This window comes from Entelurus aequoreus, linkage group LG17 (assembly GCF_033978785.1).
Source record: "Entelurus aequoreus isolate RoL-2023_Sb linkage group LG17, RoL_Eaeq_v1.1, whole genome shotgun sequence".
NCBI lineage: Eukaryota > Metazoa > Chordata > Actinopteri > Syngnathiformes > Syngnathidae > Entelurus > Entelurus aequoreus.
In genome coordinates this window covers 21,848,729-21,860,684 of record NC_084747.1, presented here as the reverse complement: position 1 = coordinate 21,860,684, position 11,956 = coordinate 21,848,729, and the positions used below count along the sequence as shown (strand labels likewise).

Sequence of the window (11,956 nt, the reverse complement as noted above, 5' to 3'; positions counted from 1 at the left end):
AAATAACAGTAGTAACATTTATTTTACAGCAATGCACTGTAAAAACGACCGTGGGTTTTACAGTCCTACCGCTCTTCCATTTACAGTAAAAGGGACAAGCGGTAGAAAATGGATGGACTGTGGACAATTTACAGTAGATTTTATAGTAAAAAAGCTGGCAGTTCAGTTGCCAGAAATGTACACATCAAAATAAAAGTAGTACTGTTAACAAGGACCATAAATTTTACGGTAAAAAAACAACAACTGGCAGCTAAGTTTCCAGAATTTTACAGTAAAATAAGAGTAGTAACGTTTATTTTACAGTAAAATAATAAAAAAAACTGGCAGCTCAGTCACCAGAATTTTACTGTAAAAATAACAGTAGTAACATTTATTTTACAGTAATGCACTGTAAAAACGACCGTGGATTTTACAGTGCTACCGTTCTTCCATTTACAGTAAAAGGGACAAGCGGTAGAAAATGGATGGACTGTGGACAATTTTCAGTAGATTTTACGGTAAAAAGCTGGCAATTCAGTTGCCAGAAATGTACACATCAAAATAAAAGTAGTACTGTTAACAAGGACCATACATTTTACGGTAAAAAAACAACAACTGGCAGCTAAGTTTCCAGAATTTTACAGTAAAATAAGAGTAGTAACGTTTATTTTACAGTAAAATAATAAAAAAAACTGGCAGCTCAGTCACCAGAATTTTACTGTAAAAATAACAGTAGTAACATTTATTTTACAGTAATGCACTGTAAAAACGACCGTGGATTTTACAGTGCTACCGTTCTTCCATTTACAGTAAAAGGGACAAGCGGTAGAAAATGGATGGACTGTGGACAATTTTCAGTAGATTTTACGGTAAAAAGCTGGCAATTCAGTTGCCAGAAATGTACACATCAAAATAAAAGTAGTACTGTTAACAAGGACCATAAATTTTACGGTAAAAAAACAACAACTGGCAGCTAAGTTTCCAGAATTTTACAGTAAAATAACAGTAGTAACGTTTATTTTACAGTAAAATAATAATTTTAAAAAAAACTGGCAGCTCAGTCACCAAAATTTTACTATAAAATAACAGCGGTACAATTTTTAAATTTACAGTAATGCACTGTAAAAACGACTGTAGCTTTTACAGTAAAAAAAAAAATAGGTCAGTCGCCAGAATTTTACAGGAAAATAAAAATAATAAAAAAAATAGTAGTAACTTTTTTTTTACAGTAATGCACTGTAAAAACAACTGTAGATTTTACAGTAAAAAAAAACTAGGTCCGTCGCCAGAAATTTACAGTAAAATAATAATAAAAAAAACTGTCAGCTCAGTCACCAGAATTTTACTGTAGAAATAACAGTAGTACCTTTTTTTTTTTTACAGTAATGCACTGTAAAAACAACTGTGGATTTTTACAGTCCTACAGTTCTTCCATTTACAGTAACTGACTGTGGACAATGTACAGTAGATTTTATAGTAAAAAAGCTGGCAGTTCAGTTGCCAGAAATGTACACATCAAAATAAAAGTAGTACTGTTAACAAGGACCATACATTTTACGGTAAAAAAACAACAACTGGCAGCTAAGTTTCCAGAATTTTACAGTAAAATAAGAGTAGTAACGTTTATTTTACAGTAAAATAATAATTTAAAAAAAAAACTGGCAGCTCAGTCACCAAAATTTTACTATAAAATAACAGCGGTACAATTTTTAAATTTACAGTAATGCACTGTAAAAACGACTGTAGCTTTTACAGTAAAAAAAAAAATAGGTCAGTCGCCAGAATTTTACAGGAAAATAAAAATAATAAAAAAAATAGTAGTAACTTTTTTTTTACAGTAATGCACTGTAAAAACAACTGTAGATTTTACAGTAAAAAAAAACTAGGTCAGTCGCCAGAATTTTACAGTAAAATAATAATAAAAAAAACTGTCAGCTCAGTCACCAGAATTTTACTGTAGAAATAACAGTAGTACCTTTTTTTTTTTTTACAGTAATGCACTGTAAAAACGACTGTAGATTTTTACAGTCCTACAGTTCTTCCATTTACAGTAACTGACTGTGGAAAATTTACAGTAGATTTTACGGTAAAAAGCTGGCAGTTCAGTTGCCAAAAATGTACACATCAAAATAAAAGTAGTACTGTTAACAAGGACCATACATTTTACGGTAAAAAAATAACAACTGGCAGCTAAGTTTCCAGAATTTTACAGTAAAATAAGAGTAGTAACGTTTATTTTACAGTAAAATAATAATTTAAAAAAACCTGGCAGCTCAGTCACCAAAATTTTACTATAAAATAACAGCGGTACAATTTTTAAATTTACAGTAATGCACTGTAAAAATGATTGTAGCTTTTACAGTAAAAAAAAAAATAGGTCAGTCGCCAGAATTTTACAGGAAAATAATAATAATAAAAAAAACAGTAGTAACTTTTTTTTTACAGTAATGCACTGTAAAAACAACTGTAGATTTTACAGTAAAAAAACTAGGTCCGTCGCCAGAATTTTACAGTAAAATAAAACAAAAAAACTGTCAGCTCAGTCACCAGAATTTTACTGTAAAAATAACAGTAGTAACTTTTTTTTATTTTTACAGTAATGCACTGTAAAAACGACTGTAGATTTTTACAGTCCTACAGTTCTTCCATTTACAGTAACTGACTGTGGAACATTTACAGTAGATTTTACGGTAAAAAGCTGGCAGTTCAGTTGACAGAAATGTACACATCAAAATAAACGTAGTACTGTTAACAAGGACCATAAATTTTACGGTAAAAAAACAACAACTGGCAGCTAAGTTTCCAGAATTTTACAGTAAAATAAGAGTAGTAACGTTTATTTTACAGTGAAATAATAATAAAAAAAAAAACTGGCAGCTCAGTCACCAAAATTTTACTATAAAATAACAGCGGTACAATTTTTAAATGTACAGTAATGCACTGTAAAAACGACTGTAGCTTTTACAGTAAAAAAAAAAAAAGGTCAGTCGCCAGAATTTTACAGGAAAATAATAATAATAAAAAAAATAGTAGTAACTTTTTTTTACAGTAATGCACTGTAAAAACAACTGTAGATTTTACAGTAAAAAAAACTAGGTCCGTCGCCAGAATTTTACAGTAAAATAATTAAAAAAAAAACCTGTCAGCTCAGTCACCAGAATTTTACTGTAAAAATAACAGTAGTAACTTTTTTTTTTTTTTTACAGTAATGCACTGTAAAAACGACTGTAGATTTTTACAGTCCTACAGTTCTTCCATTTACAGTAACTGACTGTGGAAAATTTACAGTAGATTTTACGGTAAAAAGCTGGCAGTTCAGTTGCCAGAAATAAAAGTAGTACTGTTTTAGATTTACAGCGATGCACTGTAAAAACAACAAACATAGATTTTAAGGTAAAAATCTGGCAGCTTGGCCACCAGTTTTACTGTCAAAATAATAGTAACGCACTGTAGAAACGATTGTACGTTTTTAAATATATTTATATTTATATTTAAATAAAATGTCTGTTTAGCGTTGTTTTTTTTTAATGCAAAATAAAATTTGTCAAAATGGCCGCTGCATGCTTTGACAGACTTTCAGTTACCTTGAAGACTGGAAAATGAAGGAAATCCTATTTATTAATGCTATATATATATATATATATATATATATATATATATATATATATTTTTTTTTTTTTTTTATAGTTGGAGAATAAGATGAATAAATAAAATAATAAATGACAAATATTCCACATGAATAATATTAGAAAAGTGGACTTATAAGATGTGAAAAAGTAATCTGATTACTCACTGAAAAAGGCGTTAGCATTTTATAAGTCACTAAGTTACATTTTAAAATTGTAACTGATATTATCAAAAAATGCCAGTAAAATAAATCGACTGAATTGCGACAATAATTTATTACGATTGTGAAAGGAGCAATTTTTAGGAAGACGTCAGCAGCCAAGAGGAGCTCATGAAAAAATAAAAAAATTTTAAATTTTTGATCATAATTCATTGGGGCTGATCGATTATTTTAGTAATTTATCGATGAGTTCGGGTGTTTTAGGGAAAATAGCTGAAATAAACAAAACAATGATGCTTGTTTTTTGCCTAATAGCTCCCATGTGCGCCGCATTATACTGTCCGTGCGGGAACTATGTCCGCGTATTTAAAGTTCCATGCGGTCTGGTTAGGATCAATATTTTTTCATTATACTCACAACATTGAAAAAAAACAAAAACAAAAAAACAATTCAATATATTAAATATGTTGCAAGAAGCAGGATTGGAATCAAATGGAGTAGTTTCCGGCTTTACGGTCAAACTGTGAGGAATTGTGAGCACTTTTTTTTTTTTTTAACATATTTTGAAAAAAAAAAAACGCAATAAAAGTGACGCCGCAAAATTGTTTGAATGTTCCAAAAGTGTCAAACTCACAGAAAAAAGTTGAACAAAAAAAACATTTAGGCAACATGACATGACTCATGTGTACACAATATTGCTGCACTGGTCCAAGTACTTTGTCATTGTAACAACAAATACTACAAATATTACTGCACTGGTCCAAGTACTTTGTCATTGTAACAACAAATACTACAAATATTACTGCACTGGTCCAAGTACTTTGTCATTGTAACAACAAATACTACAAATATTGCTGCACTGGTCCAAGTACTTTGTCATTGTAACAACAAATACTACAAATATTGCTGCACTGGTCCAAGTACTTTGTCATTGTAACAACAAATACTACAAATATTGCTGCACTGGTCCAAGTACTTTGTCATTGTAACAACAAATACTACAAATATTGCTGCACTGGTCCAAGTACTTTGTCATTGTAACAACAAATACTACAAATATTACTGCACTGGTCCAAGTACTTTGTCATTGTAACAACAAATACTACAAATATTACTGCACTGGTCCAAGTACTTTGTCATTGTAACAACAAATACTACAAATATTGCTGCACTGGTCCAAGTACTTTGTCATTGTAACAACAAATACTACAAATATTACATTTTGACCTCCACTTGATGACTCAGCACTTTTCCCCTTCTGGTTGTGCACTGACATCATCCGACCAGCAGGTGGCAGTGCAGGCAAGACTTGACACTAATATTCTACACAAATATGCAATATTCTCATCATAAAGTGTGTATTATTACACGGACTAGTAATATTGTACATAAATATTAACTTCATGTCAATATTTTCATGTTTGTCATCATCAAATATTTATTAGACTTTAGTACTTTGATGTCTGCACGTGCAGAACAACAGCAGCACTTTTTATATAATATGTGTATTTATACTTATACTTTTAATGTGTATTTATACCTAAGTTTTATTATGTGTATTTATACTTATACTTTCATTATGTGTATATATATTTGTGCTTTTAATATGTGTATTTATACTTATACTTTTAATGTGTATTTATACCTAAGTTTTATTATGTGTATTTATACTTATACTTTCATTATGTGTATATATATTTGTGCTTTTAATATGTGTATTTACACTCAAGTTTTAATATGTGTGTTTATACTTTTAATATATGTATTTATACCTAAGTTTTATTATGTCTATTTATACTTATACTTTCATTATGTGTATGTATACTTGAGTTTCAATGTGTATTTATACTTGTGCTTTTAATATGTGTATTCATACTTGAGTTTTAATATGTGTATTTGTACTTTTATTATGTGTATTTATACTTTTATTATGTGTATTTATACCTACATTTTATTATGTGTATTTATACTCAAGTTTTAATATGTGTGTTTATACTTATAATTTTAATATATGTATTTATACCTAAGTTTTATTATGTGTATTTATACTTATACTTTTAATAGGTGTATTTATACTTGGGTTTTAATATATGTGTATTTATACTTATACTTTTAATATGTGTATTTATACTTATACTTTTCATATGTGTATTTATACTTGTGCTTTTAATATGTGTATGTATACTTGAGTTTTAATATGTGTAGTTATACTTTTATTATGTGTAGATATACTTTTATTATGTGTATTTATACTTTTATTATGTGTATTTATACCTACATTTTATTATGTGTATTTATACTCAAGTTTTAATATGTGTGTTTATACTTATACTTTTAATATATGTATTTATACCTAAGTTTTATTATGTGTATTTATACTTATACTTTTAATAGGTGTATTTATACTTGGGTTTTAATATGTGTATTTATACTTATACTTTTAATATGTGTATTTATACTTATACTTTTATTATGTGTATTTATACTTATACTTTTAATATGTGTATTTATACTTATGCTTTTGTTATGTGTATTTATACTTATACTTTTAATATGTGTATTTATACTTGGGTTTTAATATGTGTATTTATACTTATACTTTTAATATGTGTATTTATACTTATACTTTTAATAGATGTATTTATACTTGGGTTTAAATATGTGTATTTATACTTATACTTTTCATATGTGTATTTATACTTATACTTTTATTATGTGTATTTATACTTATACTTTTAATAGATGTATTTATACTTGGGTTTTAATATGTGTATTTATACTTATACTTTTCATATGTGTATTTATACTTATACTTTTATTATGTGTATTTATACTTATACTTTTAATGTGTATTTATACTTATACTTTTATTATGTGTATTTATACTTATACTTTTAATATGTGTATTTATACTTACACTTTTCATGTGTGTATTTATACTTACACTTTTCATATGTGTATTTATACTTATACTTTTAATATGTGTAGTTATACTTATACTTTTCATATGTGTATTTATACTTATACTTTTAATATGTGTATTTATACTGAAGTTTTAATATGTGTATTTATACTTATACTTTTCATATGTGTATTTGTACTCAAGTTTTAATATGTGTATTTATACTCAAGTTTTAATATGTGTATTTAAACTCAAGTTTTAATATGTGTATTTATACTCAAGTTTTAATAAGTGTATTTATACTCAAGTTTTAATATGTGTATTTATACTGAAGTTTTAATATGTGTATTTATACTCAAGTTTTAATATATGTATTTATACTCAAGTTTTAATATGTGTATTTATACTCAAGTTTTAATATGTGTATTTATACTCAAGTTTTAAATAAGTGTATTTATACTCAAGTTTTAATGTGTATTTATACTCAAGTTTTAAAGTTTTAATGTGTGTATTTCTGTTGATATTATTTATACTGACATTGATGTGTATTTATACTGAGGTTTTAATATGTGTACTTCTATTGATACTGAAGTTCATGTTTGTATTTACACTGAAGTTAATATGTGTACTTCTATGTATACTATTTATACTCAAGCTAATAAGTGTATTTATACTGACGTTTGAATGTGTGTACTTCCATTGATAGTATTTATACTCATGTTATTGTGTATGTATATTTATACTATGTATAATAAAGTAAATATGTGTATTCTTATTTCTACTATTTATACACAAGTTACATGTATTGTAATAGTACGGATGTTAATGTGTGTATTTGTATTTCAAGTGAAGTAAAGGGGTACTTCTACTCAGTTTGTTTATTAAAAAAAGATCCGGGTGTTGATGTGCTTTAATGTGACCGTGCGTCACACCTTACAAGTGTTGACACGTTATGGATGGACACGCGGTAGAGCAGACCATGGAGTCACCGTGGAATATTACTAATGTTTCCATTTGGAAGTCAAAGTGAGTCAGCCGCTGACAACATGTCGTCGAGTCAGGCTGCACGTGCACGTGCACGAGCGCTCGCCAAAGTATCTCAGGTAGGCGTGTGCGATATTGACATTGATGCGATATCAGCAGGGATCGTACAGACGCACTCGTACCGTTTTGTAGCGTGAAAAGTGGGGATTTATTGAGTGATGTGTGAATAATAGACACTTGTCACGATAACTCATGAAGTTACGCTCGAGTTGGATGATGCGGACACGTTTGTTACTGGACACTTTCGCGTCTGCCTTGGAGACTTAATATGCAACCATGATTATTGGATACCTGTTTTTTTTTAGTGTGAAAAGTTGGGAAAGGAGAACAATGGTAAGCATGAAAAACACTCCCCTATTGATTATTAACCACATGGAATGGACTTATGCTGTCTTTAAGTTGAAGTGGAGTGGTAATTGTCACATCAAATAAATAATGCAACTTATTGAACAATATATAAGTAATGGTAACTTGTAATTAGTCACAGTAACTCATGAAGTTACGCTCGAGTTGGATGATGCGGACACGTTTGTTACTGGACACTTTCGCGTCTGCCTTGGAGACTTAATATGCAACTAGAACTATTTAAAACTTGTTTTGTAGCGTGAAAAGTTGGGAAAGGAGAACAATGGTAAGCATGAAAAACACTCCCCTATTTATTATTAACCACATGGAATGGACTTATGCTGTCTTTAAGTTGACGTGGGGTGGTAATTGTCACATCAAATAAATAATGCAACTTATTGAATAATATATAAGTAATGGTAACTTGTAATTAGTCACAGTAACTCATGAAGCTACGCTCGAGTTGAATGATGCGGACACGTTTGTTACTGGACACTTTCGCGTCTGCCTTGGAGACTTAATATGCAACCATGATTATTTGATACCTGTTTTTTTTTAGTGTGAAAAGTTGGGAAAGGAGAACAATGGTAAGCATGAAAAACACTCCCCTATTTATTATTAACCACATGGAATGGACTTATGCTGTCTTTAAGTTGAAGTGGGGTGGTAATTGTCACATCAAATAAATAATGCAACTTATTGAATAATATATAAATAATAGTAACTTGTAATTAGTCACAGTAACTCATGAAGTTACGCTCGAGTTGAATGATGCGGACACGTTTGTTACTGGACACTTTCGCGTCTGCCTTGGAGACTTAATATGCAACCATGATTATTTGATACCTGTTTTTTTTTAGTGTGAAAAGTTGGGAAAGGAGAACAATGGTAAGCATGAAAAACACTCCCCTATTTATTATTAACCACATGGAATGGACTTATGCTGTCTTTAAGTTGAAGTGGGGTGGTAATTGTCACATCAAATAAATAATACAACTTATTGAACAATATATAAGTAATGGTAACTTGTAATTAGTCACGGTAACTCATGAAGTTACGCTCGAGTTGGATGATGCGGACACGTTTGTTACTGGACACTTTCGCGTCTACCTTGGAGACTTAATATGCAACCATGATTATTTGATACCTGTTTTTTTTTAGTGTGAAAAGTTGGGAAAGGAGAACAATGGTAAGCATGAAAAACACTCCCCTATTTATTATTAACCACATGGAATGGACTTATGCTGTCTTTAAGTTGAAGTGGGGTGGTAATTGGCACATCAAATAAATAATACAACTTATTGAATAATATATAAGTAATGGTAACTTGTAATTAGTCACAGTAACTCATGAAGTTACGCTCGAGTTGAATGATGCGGACACGTTTGTTACTGGACACTTTCGCGTCTGCCTTGGAGACTTAATATGCAACTAGAACTATTTAAAACTTGTTTTGTAGCGTGAAAAGTTGGGAAAGGAGAACAATGGTAAGCATGAAAAACACTCACCTATTTATTATTAACCATATGGAATGGACTTATGCTGTCTTTAAGTTGAAGTGGAGTGGTTATTGTCACATCAAATCAATGCTATCATTTATTGAAATAAATTTAATCATTTATTGAATAATATACAAATAATAGTAACTTGTCATTAGTCACAGTAATTCATGAAGTTACGCTCAAGTTGAATGATGCGGACACGTCTGTTACTGGACACTTTCGCGTCTGCCTTGGAGACTTAATATGCAACTAGAATTATTTGATACTTGTTTTGTAGCGTGAAAAGTTGGGAAAGGAGAACAATGGTAACTTTTTTTAACCGATTTTGCAGCCAAGAGTCATAAGTTGGTAACTGTTAGCATGTCAAGGCTAACGTGATAGCTTAAGTGTGACCAGTTTTTTGGCTAATTTTGCATGTGTATGCTTCACGGTCATATGACTTGGTAGTCCACAAGTGTTAACTATTTTAGCCAATTTTGCTGCTAAGAGTCATAACTTGGTAACTGTTAGCATGCTAACGCTAACATGTTAGCACGAGCGTGATCAGTTTTTGGGATAATGTTGCATGTGTATGCTTCACGGTCATATGACTTGGTATTTGACACATTTTACTGGTTAGCATGCTAACACTCTTAACCAATTTTGCAGCCAGGAGTCATACAATTTGGTAACTGTTAGCATGCTAACGCTAACATGTTAGCACAAGCGTGATCAGTTTTTTAGGATAATATTGCATGCGTATGCTTCACGGTCACATGACTTGGTACTCGACACATTTTACCGGTTAGCATGTCAATGTTAGCATGCTAATGCTAACATGTTAGCATGAGCGTGATCAGGTTTTTTATTTAGCTCATATTGCACGCGTATGCTTCACGGTCACATGACTTGGTACTTGACACATTTTACCGGTTAGCATGCTAACATTCTTAGCCAATTTTGCAGCCAAGAGTCATACAATTTGGTAACTGACACATGGTAACTGTTAGCATGCTAACGCTAACATGTTAGCACGAGCGTGATCAGTTTTCTTTAGCTAATATTGCACGCGTATGCTTCACGGTCACATGACTTGGTACTTGACACATTTTACCAGTTCGCATGCCAACATTAGCATGCTAACATTCTTAGCCAATTTTGCAACTAAGAGTCTTACAATTTGGTAACTGCTAGCATGCTAACGCTAACTTGTTAGCACGAGCGTGATCGTTTTTTGGGCTAATATTGCACGCGTATGCTTCACGGTCACATGACTTGGTACTTGACACATTTTACCGGTTAGCATGCTAACATTCTTAGCCAATTTTGCAGCCAAGAGTCATACAATTTGGTAACTGACACATGGTAACTGTTAGCATGCTAACGCTAACATGTTAGCACGAGCGTGATCAGTTTTCTTTAGCTAATATTGCACGCGTATGCTTCACGGTCACATGACTTAGCACTTGACACATTTTACCAGTTCGCATGCCAACATTAGCATGCTAACATTCTTAACCAATTATGCAACTGAGAGTCTTACAATTTGGTAACTGTTAGCATGCTAACGCTAACATGTTAGCACAAGCGTGATCAGTTTTTTAGGATAATATTGCACGCGTATGCTTCACGGTCACATGACTTGGTACTTGACACATTTTACCAGTTCGCATGCCAACATTAGCATGCTAACATTCTTAACCAATTTTGCAAGTAAGAGTCTTACAATTTGGTAACTGTTAGCATGCTAACGCTAACTTGTTAGCACGAGCGTGATCGTTTTTTGGGCTAATATTGCACGCGTATGCTTCACGGTCACATGACTTGGTACTTGACACATTTTACCGGTTAGCATGTCAACGTTAGCATGCTAACGCTAACATGTTAGCATGAGCGTGATCAGGTTTTTTCTTTAGCTCATATTGCATGCGTATGCTTCACGGTCACATGACTTGGTACTTGACACATTTTACCGGTTAGCATGCTAACATTCTTAGCCAATTTTGCAGCCAAGAGTCATACAATTTGGTAACTGACACATGGTAACTGTTAGCATGCTAACGCTAACATGTTAGCACGAGCGTGATCAGTTTTCTTTAGCTAATATTGCACGCGTATGCTTCACGGTCACATGACTTAGCACTTGACACATTTTACCAGTTCGCATGCCAACATTAGCATGCTAACATTCTTAACCAATTATGCAACTAAGAGTCTTACAATTTGGTAACTGCTAGCATGCTAACGTTAACTTGTTAGCACGAGCGTGATCGTTTCTTGGGCTAATATTGCACGCGTATGCTTCACGGTCACATGACTTGGTACTTGACACATTTTACCGGTTAGCATGTCAACGTTAGCATGCTAACGCTAACATGTTAGCATGAGCGTGATCAGGTTTTTTATTTAGCTCATATT

The 11,956-nt window shown here is 31.5% G+C and overlaps 1 protein-coding gene across 1 annotated transcript in view; it reads right to left on the bottom strand.

The window, feature by feature from the left end:
- Nucleotides 1–7,238: 7,238 nt before the first annotated feature.
- rnft2 (ring finger protein, transmembrane 2) overlaps nucleotides 7,239–11,956 on the bottom strand; it is a 47,941-nt gene continuing 43,223 nt past the window's right edge. Inside the window, exon 10 of the mRNA XM_062025226.1 lies at nucleotides 7,239–11,956. This exon is cut by the window's right edge and continues 2,540 nt beyond it. The gene's annotated coding sequence lies outside the window, so the exon portion shown is untranslated.